This window comes from Hyla sarda, unplaced genomic scaffold (genome assembly GCF_029499605.1).
Source record: "Hyla sarda isolate aHylSar1 unplaced genomic scaffold, aHylSar1.hap1 scaffold_537, whole genome shotgun sequence".
Lineage (NCBI taxonomy): Eukaryota > Metazoa > Chordata > Amphibia > Anura > Hylidae > Hyla > Hyla sarda.
Genome location: NW_026610548.1, coordinates 56529 through 70736, shown reverse-complemented (window position 1 = coordinate 70736; position 14208 = coordinate 56529). Strand labels below are relative to the sequence as shown.

At 46.0% G+C, this 14208-nt stretch overlaps 6 non-coding genes across 6 annotated transcripts; all 6 read right to left on the bottom strand.

The window, feature by feature from the left end:
• Positions 1-1645: 1645 nt before the first annotated feature.
• Positions 1646-1836, bottom strand: LOC130339216 (U2 spliceosomal RNA). The gene has a single exon (XR_008879625.1). It is a non-coding gene; the product is annotated as a U2 spliceosomal RNA (small nuclear RNA).
• Positions 1837-3928: 2092 nt separating this feature from the next.
• On the bottom strand, positions 3929-4119 carry LOC130339215 (U2 spliceosomal RNA). The gene has a single exon (XR_008879624.1). It is a non-coding gene; the product is annotated as a U2 spliceosomal RNA (small nuclear RNA).
• A 2100-nt stretch (positions 4120-6219) lies between these two features.
• Positions 6220-6410, bottom strand: LOC130339214 (U2 spliceosomal RNA). Its single transcript, XR_008879623.1, has one exon. It is a non-coding gene; the product is annotated as a U2 spliceosomal RNA (small nuclear RNA).
• Positions 6411-8505: 2095 nt separating this feature from the next.
• LOC130339213 (U2 spliceosomal RNA) lies at positions 8506-8696 on the bottom strand. Its single transcript, XR_008879622.1, has one exon. It is a non-coding gene; the product is annotated as a U2 spliceosomal RNA (small nuclear RNA).
• Positions 8697-10776: 2080 nt separating this feature from the next.
• LOC130339212 (U2 spliceosomal RNA) lies at positions 10777-10967 on the bottom strand. Its single transcript, XR_008879621.1, has one exon. It is a non-coding gene; the product is annotated as a U2 spliceosomal RNA (small nuclear RNA).
• Positions 10968-13072: 2105 nt separating this feature from the next.
• On the bottom strand, positions 13073-13263 carry LOC130339211 (U2 spliceosomal RNA). Its single transcript, XR_008879620.1, has one exon. It is a non-coding gene; the product is annotated as a U2 spliceosomal RNA (small nuclear RNA).
• Between the last annotated feature and the right edge of the window lie 945 nt (positions 13264-14208).

Genomic DNA, 14208 nt, shown 5'->3' with positions numbered 1-14208 from the left:
AATCCGGGTTATTTGACAACCTATGGCGGTGATGGTTCTGCTCAGGCAGAGCAGTGCTGATGCTCCTCATAAAGCTGTCGCTGCTGTGAAGGTTCTAGGTGACATCACAAATCCCTATGGTTACATACACAACAAAGCTGGGTTGTTGTTGTTTACACTCTGCAAGGCCTGTGGAAGTGAGTGACATCATAGCACTGTAGTTCTGAGGGTTCTAGATGGATGCAACAATCTCCTGTTGCTTCTATGAAGGCCATAATAGACGACATCACCAAACAGCTCCATAGTCACATACACAGCAAAGGAGAGATGTTGTTTACACCTAGTGATGTCAGTGGTATTGAGTGACATCACAGCACAGTGCTAAGGCTCCTGGGCCTGGACACAGCAGCGGCTGCAATATCTCAACGGAGAATACGTTTATATATATGTGTGTGTGTGCGCGTATATATATATATATATATATATATATATTTCTCCGCCGAAATCACTTTTAAACCCATTTCCACCTTTTTTTCCCTTCTCTTCCTCTTACTTTTTTTTCACGTTTTTTTACGTTTTTCTCCTTTTCGCCTCTTTTCTGGGCGTATTATTCTTCTTTTTCTTCTTTTTTTTCGTCTAATGCATACCCCATCAGTGCAGCAATGCTTATTCAATACCGCCAGCAGATGGAGACACTGGGGGATAATTTTCTAAGGATTTATACTGATTTTTCCTGTCTGAATTTGTCGCACAGAAAGTTGCAGGCCAAATATGTGTGACATTTCTGCGACTTTAGCTTCTAGAGCATTTTTACAACATTATACATAGGTGCTGAATACATAAAAAGCGACTGTTCAGCGACAGACAAGTCGCATCGGCTGAAAGTAGGCCAGAATGTCAGTCCATGTTGGAGCAGGTTTAGATACAGTCTAAAGTATAGATCTCAAAGTCTGTGCACAGAATTTAGCAAGGGCCTCGCACCTTCTGATGCATCAGGTAGGTGCACAATAGCATAGCCTAACCCTCTGTACTTTGGTCTATATTGATGCGGGACATAGACAGCCAGCTGATGACCAATCCATTAGTGCAATGGATGGCTGGAAGCATTTGTCTTTGCCTTTGCAATACCACAGAAGCAATGCATGGTCAATGTACAGCAATGACACACCTGTGTGAACAGCCAGGAGACCCCCCCCCCCCCCCATGTTATGTTACATAGTTACATAGTTAGTACGGTCGAAAAAAGACATATGTCCATCAAGTTCAACCAGGGAATTAAGGGGTAGGGGTGTGGCGCGATATTGGGGAAGGGATGAGATTTTATATTTCTTCATAAGCATTAATCTTATTTTGTCAATTAGGAACATTCAGCACCCACCCGCTATCAAGGCAGCTGCCTATCATGTCATGCCCTACCTGCACAGGTGTGCTGGCTACTCAAATGATCCAATTAAGGAGGCCATTTAGTCAGCAGCAGCAGAAGTCCTGTGCCTGGACGCTCCAACAGCGGCCAGACACAAGCAGAAGCAGAAGCAGCAGAAGCAGCAGCAGCACCACCTTTTGTTTTTTGGCTGCAGCAGCAGCAAGGCCCACAGGGCTGGCTAGCTGACTAGCCAGCAAGCAGGTAGCAATGAAAGTAGGAATCTTTCTTTTTAACCCTGTAAGGGGGTGGTGCACTGTACCCGAAGATACTGCCATATCGGGTCAATGCATAGGGCGACGGAAGCAAGCTTCGAAATCGGCCCCCGTTCTCAAAAATCCATTTAATATATGGTCCCCAGATAGGGGACGTATCAGATATTAAACTGATAAGAACAGATACTACACTTGATCTTAGCCAAAAGGCCGAGAAGCGATAACCGTGAAAGGGGCGGGCCCAACAAGGTGCCCTTCATGGGCACTATCACTGCTTGCTGTCAGGGAGGCTGCCAGACAATTTTCCATGCACACTCTGGGCTGGGGGGCAGTCAACCACCAGTACACACAGCAGAACCTAAACCCATACCATTATTGCTAAGCAGCAAGACAGGGGCCCATTGCACTCCCACGGGGCCTTTTTAAATGCAATCCATAACCCGGATTTGCCAGGAACCCTTCTTACTCCTCCTACTTGCATGTGACACTGGGCTTAGGATCTGCATAGGAAACACACACACAAGCACACACCTACCTTTGTTGCCTGCAGATGCCTCCTTGGCTGTCCCCAAACGGTATCAAACCAACACCCACGGGAAGCTGTAAGCATAGAGGACATGCCTGCACCCCATTGGACTTACCTGTGTGGGTTAAATCCGGGTTATTTGACAACCTATGGCGGTGATGGTTCTGCTCAGGCAGAGCAGTGCTGATGCTCCTCATAAAGCTGTCGCTGCTGTGAAGGTTCTAGGTGACATCACAAATCCCTATGGTTACATACACAACAAAGCTGGGTTGTTGTTGTTTACACTCTGCAAGGCCTGTGGAAGTGAGTGACATCATAGCACTGTAGTTCTGAGGGTTCTAGATGGATGCAACAATCTCCTGTTGCTTCTATGAAGGCCATAATAGACGACATCACCAAACAGCTCCATAGTCACATACACAGCAAAGGAGAGATGTTGTTTACACCTAGTGATGTCAGTGGTATTGAGTGACATCACAGCACAGTGCTAAGGCTCCTGGGCCTGGACACAGCAGCGGCTGCAATATCTCAACGGAGAATACGTTTATATATATGTGTGTGTGTGCGCGTATATATATATATATATATATATATATATATATATATATATATTTCTCCGCCAAAATCACTTTTAAACCCATTTCCACCTTTTTTTCCCTTCTCTTCCTCTTACTTTTTTTTCACGTTTTTTTACGTTTTTCTCCTTTTCGCCTCTTTTCTGGGCGTATTATTCTTCTTTTTCTTCTTTTTTTTCGTCTAATGCATACCCCATCAGTGCAGCAATGCTTATTCAATACCGCCAGCAGATGGAGACACTGGGGGATAATTTTCTAAGGATTTATACTGATTTTTCCTGTCTGAATTTGTCGCACAGAAAGTTGCAGGCCAAATATGTGTGACATTTCTGCGACTTTAGCTTCTAGAGCATTTTTACAACATTATACATAGGTGCTGAATACATAAAAAGCGACTGTTCAGCGACAGACAAGTCGCATCGGCTGAAAGTAGGCCAGAATGTCAGTCCATGTTGGAGCAGGTTTAGATACAGTCTAAAGTATAGATCTCAAAGTCTGTGCACAGAATTTAGCAAGGGCCTCGCACCTTCTGATGCATCAGGTAGGTGCACAATAGCATAGCCTAACCCTCTGTACTTTGGTCTATATTGATGCGGGACATAGACAGCCAGCTGATGACCAATCCATTAGTGCAATGGATGGCTGGAAGCATTTGTCTTTGCCTTTGCAATACCACAGAAGCAATGCATGGTCAATGTACAGCAATGACACACCTGTGTGAACAGCCAGGAGACCCCCCCCCCCCCCATGTTATGTTACATAGTTACATAGTTAGTACGGTCGAAAAAAGACATATATCCATCAAGTTCAACCAGGGAATTAAGGGGTAGGGGTGTGGCGCGATATTGGGGAAGGGATGAGATTTTATATTTCTTCATAAGCATTAATCTTATTTTGTCAATTAGGAACATTCAGCACCCACCCGCTATCAAGGCAGCTGCCTATCATGTCATGCCCTACCTGCACAGGTGTGCTGGCTACTCAAATGATCCAATTAAGGAGGCCATTTAGTCAGCAGCAGCAGAAGTCCTGTGCCTGGACGCTCCAACAGCGGCCAGACACAAGCAGAAGCAGAAGCAGCAGAAGCAGCAGCAGCACCACCTTTTGTTTTTTGGCTGCAGCAGCAGCAGCAAGGCCCACAGGGCTGGCTAGCTGGCTAGCCAGCAAGCAGGTAGCAATGAAAGTAGGAATCTTTCTTTTTAACCCTGTAAGGGGGTGGTGCACTGTACCCGAAGATACTGCCATATCGGGTCAATGCATAGGGCGACGGAAGCAAGCTTCGAAATCGGCCCCCGTTCTCAAAAATCCATTTAATATATGGTCCCCAGATAGGGGACGTATCAGATATTAAACTGATAAGAACAGATACTACACTTGATCTTAGCCAAAAGGCCGAGAAGCGATAACCGTGAAAGGGGCGGGCCCAACAAGGTGCCCTTCATGGGCACTATCACTGCTTGCTGTCAGGGAGGCTGCCAGACAATTTTCCATGCACACTCTGGGCTGGGGGGCAGTCAACCACCAGTACACACAGCAGAACCTAAACCCATACCATTATTGCTAAGCAGCAAGACAGGGGCCCATTGCACTCCCACGGGGCCTTTTTAAATGCAATCCATAACCCGGATTTGCCAGGAACCCTTCTTACTCCTCCTACTTGCATGTGACACTGGGCTTAGGATCTGCATAGGAAACACACACACAAGCACACACCTACCTTTGTTGCCTGCAGATGCCTCCTTGGCTGTCCCCAAACGGTATCAAACCAACACCCACGGGAAGCTGTAAGCATAGAGGACATGCCTGCACCCCATTGGACTTACCTGTGTGGGTTAAATCCGGGTTATTTGACAACCTATGGCGGTGATGGTTCTGCTCAGGCAGAGCAGTGCTGATGCTCCTCATAAAGCTGTCGCTGCTGTGAAGGTTCTAGGTGACATCACAAATCCCTATGGTTACATACACAACAAAGCTGGGTTGTTGTTGTTTACACTCTGCAAGGCCTGTGGAAGTGAGTGACATCATAGCACTGTAGTTCTGAGGGTTCTAGATGGATGCAACAATCTCCTGTTGCTTCTATGAAGGCCATAATAGACGACATCACCAAACAGCTCCATAGTCACATACACAGCAAAGGAGAGATGTTGTTTACACCTAGTGATGTCAGTGGTATTGAGTGACATCACAGCACAGTGCTAAGGCTCCTGGGCCTGGACACAGCAGCGGCTGCAATATCTCAACGGAGAATACGTTTATATATATGTGTGTGTGTGCGCGTATATATATATATATATATATATATATATATATATATATATATATATTTCTCCGCCGAAATCACTTTTAAACCCATTTCCACCTTTTTTTCCCTTCTCTTCCTCTTACTTTTTTTTCACGTTTTTTTACGTTTTTCTCCTTTTCGCCTCTTTTCTGGGCGTATTATTCTTCTTTTTCTTCTTTTTTTTCGTCTAATGCATACCCCATCAGTGCAGCAATGCTTATTCAATACCGCCAGCAGATGGAGACACTGGGGGATAATTTTCTAAGGATTTATACTGATTTTTCCTGTCTGAATTTGTCGCACAGAAAGTTGCAGGCCAAATATGTGTGACATTTCTGCGACTTTAGCTTCTAGAGCATTTTTACAACATTATACATAGGTGCTGAATACATAAAAAGCGACTGTTCAGCGACAGACAAGTCGCATCGGCTGAAAGTAGGCCAGAATGTCAGTCCATGTTGGAGCAGGTTTAGATACAGTCTAAAGTATAGATCTCAAAGTCTGTGCACAGAATTTAGCAAGGGCCTCGCACCTTCTGATGCATCAGGTAGGTGCACAATAGCATAGCCTAACCCTCTGTACTTTGGTCTATATTGATGCGGGACATAGACAGCCAGCTGATGACCAATCCATTAGTGCAATGGATGGCTGGAAGCATTTGTCTTTGCCTTTGCAATACCACAGAAGCAATGCATGGTCAATGTACAGCAATGACACACCTGTGTGAACAGCCAGGAGACCCCCCCCCCCCCCCCCCATGTTATGTTACATAGTTACATAGTTAGTACGGTCGAAAAAAGACATATGTCCATCAAGTTCAACCAGGGAATTAAGGGGTAGGGGTGTGGCGCGATATTGGGGAAGGGATGAGATTTTATATTTCTTCATAAGCATTAATCTTATTTTGTCAATTAGGAACATTCAGCACCCACCCGCTATCAAGGCAGCTGCCTATCATGTCATGCCCTACCTGCACAGGTGTGCTGGCTACTCAAATGATCCAATTAAGGAGGCCATTTAGTCAGCAGCAGCAGAAGTCCTGTGCCTGGACGCTCCAACAGCGGCCAGACACAAGCAGAAGCAGAAGCAGCAGAAGCAGCAGCAGCACCACCTTTTGTTTTTTGGCTGCAGCAGCAGCAGCAAGGCCCACAGGGCTGGCTAGCTGGCTAGCCAGCAAGCAGGTAGCAATGAAAGTAGGAATCTTTCTTTTTAACCCTGTAAGGGGGTGGTGCACTGTACCCGAAGATACTGCCATATCGGGTCAATGCATAGGGCGACGGAAGCAAGCTTCGAAATCGGCCCCCGTTCTCAAAAATCCATTTAATATATGGTCCCCAGATAGGGGACGTATCAGATATTAAACTGATAAGAACAGATACTACACTTGATCTTAGCCAAAAGGCCGAGAAGCGATAACCGTGAAAGGGGCGGGCCCAACAAGGTGCCCTTCATGGGCACTATCACTGCTTGCTGTCAGGGAGGCTGCCAGACAATTTTCCATGCACACTCTGGGCTGGGGGGCAGTCAACCACCAGTACACACAGCAGAACCTAAACCCATACCATTATTGCTAAGCAGCAAGACAGGGGCCCATTGCACTCCCACGGGGCCTTTTTAAATGCAATCCATAACCCGGATTTGCCAGGAACCCTTCTTACTCCTCCTACTTGCATGTGACACTGGGCTTAGGATCTGCATAGGAAACACACACACAAGCACACACCTACCTTTGTTGCCTGCAGATGCCTCCTTGGCTGTCCCCAAACGGTATCAAACCAACACCCACGGGAAGCTGTAAGCATAGAGGACATGCCTGCACCCCATTGGACTTACCTGTGTGGGTTAAATCCGGGTTATTTGACAACCTATGGCGGTGATGGTTCTGCTCAGGCAGAGCAGTGCTGATGCTCCTCATAAAGCTGTCGCTGCTGTGAAGGTTCTAGGTGACATCACAAATCCCTATGGTTACATACACAACAAAGCTGGGTTGTTGTTGTTTACACTCTGCAAGGCCTGTGGAAGTGAGTGACATCATAGCACTGTAGTTCTGAGGGTTCTAGATGGATGCAACAATCTCCTGTTGCTTCTATGAAGGCCATAATAGACGACATCACCAAACAGCTCCATAGTCACATACACAGCAAAGGAGAGATGTTGTTTACACCTAGTGATGTCAGTGGTATTGAGTGACATCACAGCACAGTGCTAAGGCTCCTGGGCCTGGACACAGCAGCGGCTGCAATATCTCAACGGAGAATACGTTTATATATATGTGTGTGTGTGCGCGTATATATATATATATATATATATATATATATATATATATATATATTTCTCCGCCGAAATCACTTTTAAACCCATTTCCACCTTTTTTTCCCTTCTCTTCCTCTTACTTTTTTTTCACGTTTTTTTACGTTTTTCTCCTTTTCGCCTCTTTTCTGGGCGTATTATTCTTCTTTTTCTTCTTTTTTTTCGTCTAATGCATACCCCATCAGTGCAGCAATGCTTATTCAATACCGCCAGCAGATGGAGACACTGGGGGATAATTTTCTAAGGATTTATACTGATTTTTCCTGTCTGAATTTGTCGCACAGAAAGTTGCAGGCCAAATATGTGTGACATTTCTGCGACTTTAGCTTCTAGAGCATTTTTACAACATTATACATAGGTGCTGAATACATAAAAAGCGACTGTTCAGCGACAGACAAGTCGCATCGGCTGAAAGTAGGCCAGAATGTCAGTCCATGTTGGAGCAGGTTTAGATACAGTCTAAAGTATAGATCTCAAAGTCTGTGCACAGAATTTAGCAAGGGCCTCGCACCTTCTGATGCATCAGGTAGGTGCACAATAGCATAGCCTAACCCTCTGTACTTTGGTCTATATTGATGCGGGACATAGACAGCCAGCTGATGACCAATCCATTAGTGCAATGGATGGCTGGAAGCATTTGTCTTTGCCTTTGCAATACCACAGAAGCAATGCATGGTCAATGTACAGCAATGACACACCTGTGTGAACAGCCAGGAGACCCCCCCCCCCCCCCCCCATGTTATGTTACATAGTTACATAGTTAGTACGGTCGAAAAAAGACATATGTCCATCAAGTTCAACCAGGGAATTAAGGGGTAGGGGTGTGGCGCGATATTGGGGAAGGGATGAGATTTTATATTTCTTCATAAGCATTAATCTTATTTTGTCAATTAGGAACATTCAGCACCCACCCGCTATCAAGGCAGCTGCCTATCATGTCATGCCCTACCTGCACAGGTGTGCTGGCTACTCAAATGATCCAATTAAGGAGGCCATTTAGTCAGCAGCAGCAGAAGTCCTGTGCCTGGACGCTCCAACAGCGGCCAGACACAAGCAGAAGCAGAAGCAGCAGAAGCAGCAGCAGCACCACCTTTTGTTTTTTGGCTGCAGCAGCAGCAAGGCCCACAGGGCTGGCTAGCTGGCTAGCCAGCAAGCAGGTAGCAATGAAAGTAGGAATCTTTCTTTTTAACCCTGTAAGGGGGTGGTGCACTGTACCCGAAGATACTGCCATATCGGGTCAATGCATAGGGCGACGGAAGCAAGCTTCGAAATCGGCCCCCGTTCTCAAAAATCCATTTAATATATGGTCCCCAGATAGGGGACGTATCAGATATTAAACTGATAAGAACAGATACTACACTTGATCTTAGCCAAAAGGCCGAGAAGCGATAACCGTGAAAGGGGCGGGCCCAACAAGGTGCCCTTCATGGGCACTATCACTGCTTGCTGTCAGGGAGGCTGCCAGACAATTTTCCATGCACACTCTGGGCTGGGGGGCAGTCAACCACCAGTACACACAGCAGAACCTAAACCCATACCATTATTGCTAAGCAGCAAGACAGGGGCTCATTGCACTCCCACGGGGCCTTTTTAAATGCAATCCATAACCCGGATTTGCCAGGAACCCTTCTTACTCCTCCTACTTGCATGTGACACTGGGCTTAGGATCTGCATAGGAAACACACACACAAGCACACACCTACCTTTGTTGCCTGCAGATGCCTCCTTGGCTGTCCCCAAACGGTATCAAACCAACACCCACGGGAAGCTGTAAGCATAGAGGACATGCCTGCACCCCATTGGACTTACCTGTGTGGGTTAAATCCGGGTTATTTGACAACCTATGGCGGTGATGGTTCTGCTCAGGCAGAGCAGTGCTGATGCTCCTCATAAAGCTGTCGCTGCTGTGAAGGTTCTAGGTGACATCACAAATCCCTATGGTTACATACACAACAAAGCTGGGTTGTTGTTGTTTACACTCTGCAAGGCCTGTGGAAGTGAGTGACATCATAGCACTGTAGTTCTGAGGGTTCTAGATGGATGCAACAATCTCCTGTTGCTTCTATGAAGGCCATAATAGACGACATCACCAAACAGCTCCATAGTCACATACACAGCAAAGGAGAGATGTTGTTTACACCTAGTGATGTCAGTGGTATTGAGTGACATCACAGCACAGTGCTAAGGCTCCTGGGCCTGGACACAGCAGCGGCTGCAATATCTCAACGGAGAATACGTTTATATATATGTGTGTGTGTGCGCGTATATATATATATATATATATATATATATATATATATATATCTCCGCCGAAATCACTTTTAAACCCATTTCCACCTTTTTTTCCCTTCTCTTCCTCTTACTTTTTTTTTCACGTTTTTTTACGTTTTTCTCCTTTTCGCCTCTTTTCTGGGCGTATTATTCTTCTTTTTCTTCTTTTTTTTCGTCTAATGCATACCCCATCAGTGCAGCAATGCTTATTCAATACCGCCAGCAGATGGAGACACTGGGGGATAATTTTCTAAGGATTTATACTGATTTTTCCTGTCTGAATTTGTCGCACAGAAAGTTGCAGGCCAAATATGTGTGACATTTCTGCGACTTTAGCTTCTAGAGCATTTTTACAACATTATACATAGGTGCTGAATACATAAAAAGCGACTGTTCAGCGACAGACAAGTCGCATCGGCTGAAAGTAGGCCAGAATGTCAGTCCATGTTGGAGCAGGTTTAGATACAGTCTAAAGTATAGATCTCAAAGTCTGTGCACAGAATTTAGCAAGGGCCTCGCACCTTCTGATGCATCAGGTAGGTGCACAATAGCATAGCCTAACCCTCTGTACTTTGGTCTATATTGATGCGGGACATAGACAGCCAGCTGATGACCAATCCATTAGTGCAATGGATGGCTGGAAGCATTTGTCTTTGCCTTTGCAATACCACAGAAGCAATGCATGGTCAATGTACAGCAATGACACACCTGTGTGAACAGCCAGGAGACCCCCCCCCCCCCATGTTATGTTACATAGTTACATAGTTAGTACGGTCGAAAAAAGACATATGTCCATCAAGTTCAACCAGGGAATTAAGGGGTAGGGGTGTGGCGCGATATTGGGGAAGGGATGAGATTTTATATTTCTTCATAAGCATTAATCTTATTTTGTCAATTAGGAACATTCAGCACCCACCCGCTATCAAGGCAGCTGCCTATCATGTCATGCCCTACCTGCACAGGTGTGCTGGCTACTCAAATGATCCAATTAAGGAGGCCATTTAGTCAGCAGCAGCAGAAGTCCTGTGCCTGGACGCTCCAACAGCGGCCAGACACAAGCAGAAGCAGAAGCAGCAGAAGCAGCAGCAGCACCACCTTTTGTTTTTTGGCTGCAGCAGCAGCAGCAAGGCCCACAGGGCTGGCTAGCCAGCAAGCAGGTAGCAATGAAAGTAGGAATCTTTCTTTTTAACCCTGTAAGGGGGTGGTGCACTGTACCCGAAGATACTGCCATATCGGGTCAATGCATAGGGCGACGGAAGCAAGCTTCGAAATCGGCCCCCGTTCTCAAAAATCCATTTAATATATGGTCCCCAGATAGGGGACGTATCAGATATTAAACTGATAAGAACAGATACTACACTTGATCTTAGCCAAAAGGCCGAGAAGCGATAACCGTGAAAGGGGCGGGCCCAACAAGGTGCCCTTCATGGGCACTATCACTGCTTGCTGTCAGGGAGGCTGCCAGACAATTTTCCATGCACACTCTGGGCTGGGGGGCAGTCAACCACCAGTACACACAGCAGAACCTAAACCCATACCATTATTGCTAAGCAGCAAGACAGGGGCCCATTGCACTCCCACGGGGCCTTTTTAAATGCAATCCATAACCCGGATTTGCCAGGAACCCTTCTTACTCCTCCTACTTGCATGTGACACTGGGCTTAGGATCTGCATAGGAAACACACACACAAGCACACACCTACCTTTGTTGCCTGCAGATGCCTCCTTGGCTGTCCCCAAACGGTATCAAACCAACACCCACGGGAAGCTGTAAGCATAGAGGACATGCCTGCACCCCATTGGACTTACCTGTGTGGGTTAAATCCGGGTTATTTGACAACCTATGGCGGTGATGGTTCTGCTCAGGCAGAGCAGTGCTGATGCTCCTCATAAAGCTGTCGCTGCTGTGAAGGTTCTAGGTGACATCACAAATCCCTATGGTTACATACACAACAAAGCTGGGTTGTTGTTGTTTACACTCTGCAAGGCCTGTGGAAGTGAGTGACATCATAGCACTGTAGTTCTGAGGGTTCTAGATGGATGCAACAATCTCCTGTTGCTTCTATGAAGGCCATAATAGACGACATCACCAAACAGCTCCATAGTCACATACACAGCAAAGGAGAGATGTTGTTTACACCTAGTGATGTCAGTGGTATTGAGTGACATCACAGCACAGTGCTAAGGCTCCTGGGCCTGGACACAGCAGCGGCTGCAATATCTCAACGGAGAATACGTTTATATATATGTGTGTGTGTGCGCGTATATATATATATATATATATATATATATATATATATATATATATATATATATATATTCTCCGCCGAAATCACTTTTAAACCCATTTCCACCTTTTTTTCCCTTCTCTTCCTCTTACTTTTTTTTCACGTTTTTTTACGTTTTTCTCCTTTTCGCCTCTTTTCTGGGCGTATTATTCTTCTTTTTCTTCTTTTTTTTCGTCTAATGCATACCCCATCAGTGCAGCAATGCTTATTCAATACCGCCAGCAGATGGAGACACTGGGGGATAATTTTCTAAGGATTTATACTGATTTTTCCTGTCTGAATTTGTCGCACAGAAAGTTGCAGGCCAAATATGTGTGACATTTCTGCGACTTTAGCTTCTAGAGCATTTTTACAACATTATACATAGGTGCTGAATACATAAAAAGCGACTGTTCAGCGACAGACAAGTCGCATCGGCTGAAAGTAGGCCAGAATGTCAGTCCATGTTGGAGCAGGTTTAGATACAGTCTAAAGTATAGATCTCAAAGTCTGTGCACAGAATTTAGCAAGGGCCTCGCACCTTCTGATGCATCAGGTAGGTGCACAATAGCATAGCCTAACCCTCTGTACTTTGGTCTATATTGATGCGGGACATAGACAGCCAGCTGATGACCAATCCATTAGTGCAATGGATGGCTGGAAGCATTTGTCTTTGCCTTTGCAATACCACAGAAGCAATGCATGGTCAATGTACAGCAATGACACACCTGTGTGAACAGCCAGGAGACCCCCCCCCCCCCCCCCATGTTATGTTACATAGTTACATAGTTAGTACGGTCGAAAAAAGACATATGTCCATCAAGTTCAACCAGGGAATTAAGGGGTAGGGGTGTGGCGCGATATTGGGGAAGGGATGAGATTTTATATTTCTTCATAAGCATTAATCTTATTTTGTCAATTAGGAACATTCAGCACCCACCCGCTATCAAGGCAGCTGCCTATCATGTCATGCCCTACCTGCACAGGTGTGCTGGCTACTCAAATGATCCAATTAAGGAGGCCATTTAGTCAGCAGCAGCAGAAGTCCTGTGCCTGGACGCTCCAACAGCGGCCAGACACAAGCAGAAGCAGAAGCAGCAGAAGCAGCAGCAGCACCACCTTTTGTTTTTTGGCTGCAGCAGCAGCAAGGCCCACAGGGCTGGCTAGCTGGCTAGCCAGCAAGCAGGTAGCAATGAAAGTAGGAATCTTTCTTTTTAACCCTGTAAGGGGGTGGTGCACTGTACCCGAAGATACTGCCATATCGGGTCAATGCATAGGGCGACGGAAGCAAGCTTCGAAATCGGCCCCCGTTCTCAAAAATCCATTTAATATATGGTCCCCAGATAGGGGACGTATCAGATATTAAACTGATAAGAACAGATACTACACTTGATCTTAGCCAAAAGGCCGAGAAGCGATAACCGTGAAAGGGGCGGGCCCAACAAGGTGCCCTTCATGGGCACTATCACTGCTTGCTGTCAGGGAGGCTGCCAGACAATTTTCCATGCACACTCTGGGCTGGGGGGCAGTCAACCACCAGTACACACAGCAGAACCTAAACCCATACCATTATTGCTAAGCAGCAAGACAGGGGCCCATTGCACTCCCACGGGGCCTTTTTAAATGCAATCCATAACCCGGATTTGCCAGGAACCCTTCTTACTCCTCCTACTTGCATGTGACACTGGGCTTAGGATCTGCATAGGAAACACACACACAAGCACACACCTACCTTTGTTGCCTGCAGATGCCTCCTTGGCTGTCCCCAAACGGTATCAAACCAACACCCACGGGAAGCTGTAAGCATAGAGGACATGCCTGCACCCCATTGGACTTACCTGTGTGGGTTAAATCCGGGTTATTTGACAACCTATGGCGGTGATGGTTCTGCTCAGGCAGAGCAGTGCTGATGCTCCTCATAAAGCTGTCGCTGCTGTGAAGGTTCTAGGTGACATCACAAATCCCTATGGTTACATACACAACAAAGCTGGGTTGTTGTTGTTTACACTCTGCAAGGCCTGTGGAAGTGAGTGACATCATAGCACTGTAGTTCTGAGGGTTCTAGATGGATGCAACAATCTCCTGTTGCTTCTATGAAGGCCATAATAGACGACATCACCAAACAGCTCCATAGTCACATACACAGCAAAGGAGAGATGTTGTTTACACCTAGTGATGTCAGTGGTATTGAGTGACATCACAGCACAGTGCTAAGGCTCCTGGGCCTGGACACAGCAGCGGCTGCAATATCTCAACGGAGAATACGTTTATATATATGTGTGTGTGTGCGCGTATATATATATATATATATATATATATATATATATTTCTCCGCCGAAATCACTTTTAAACCCATTTCCACCT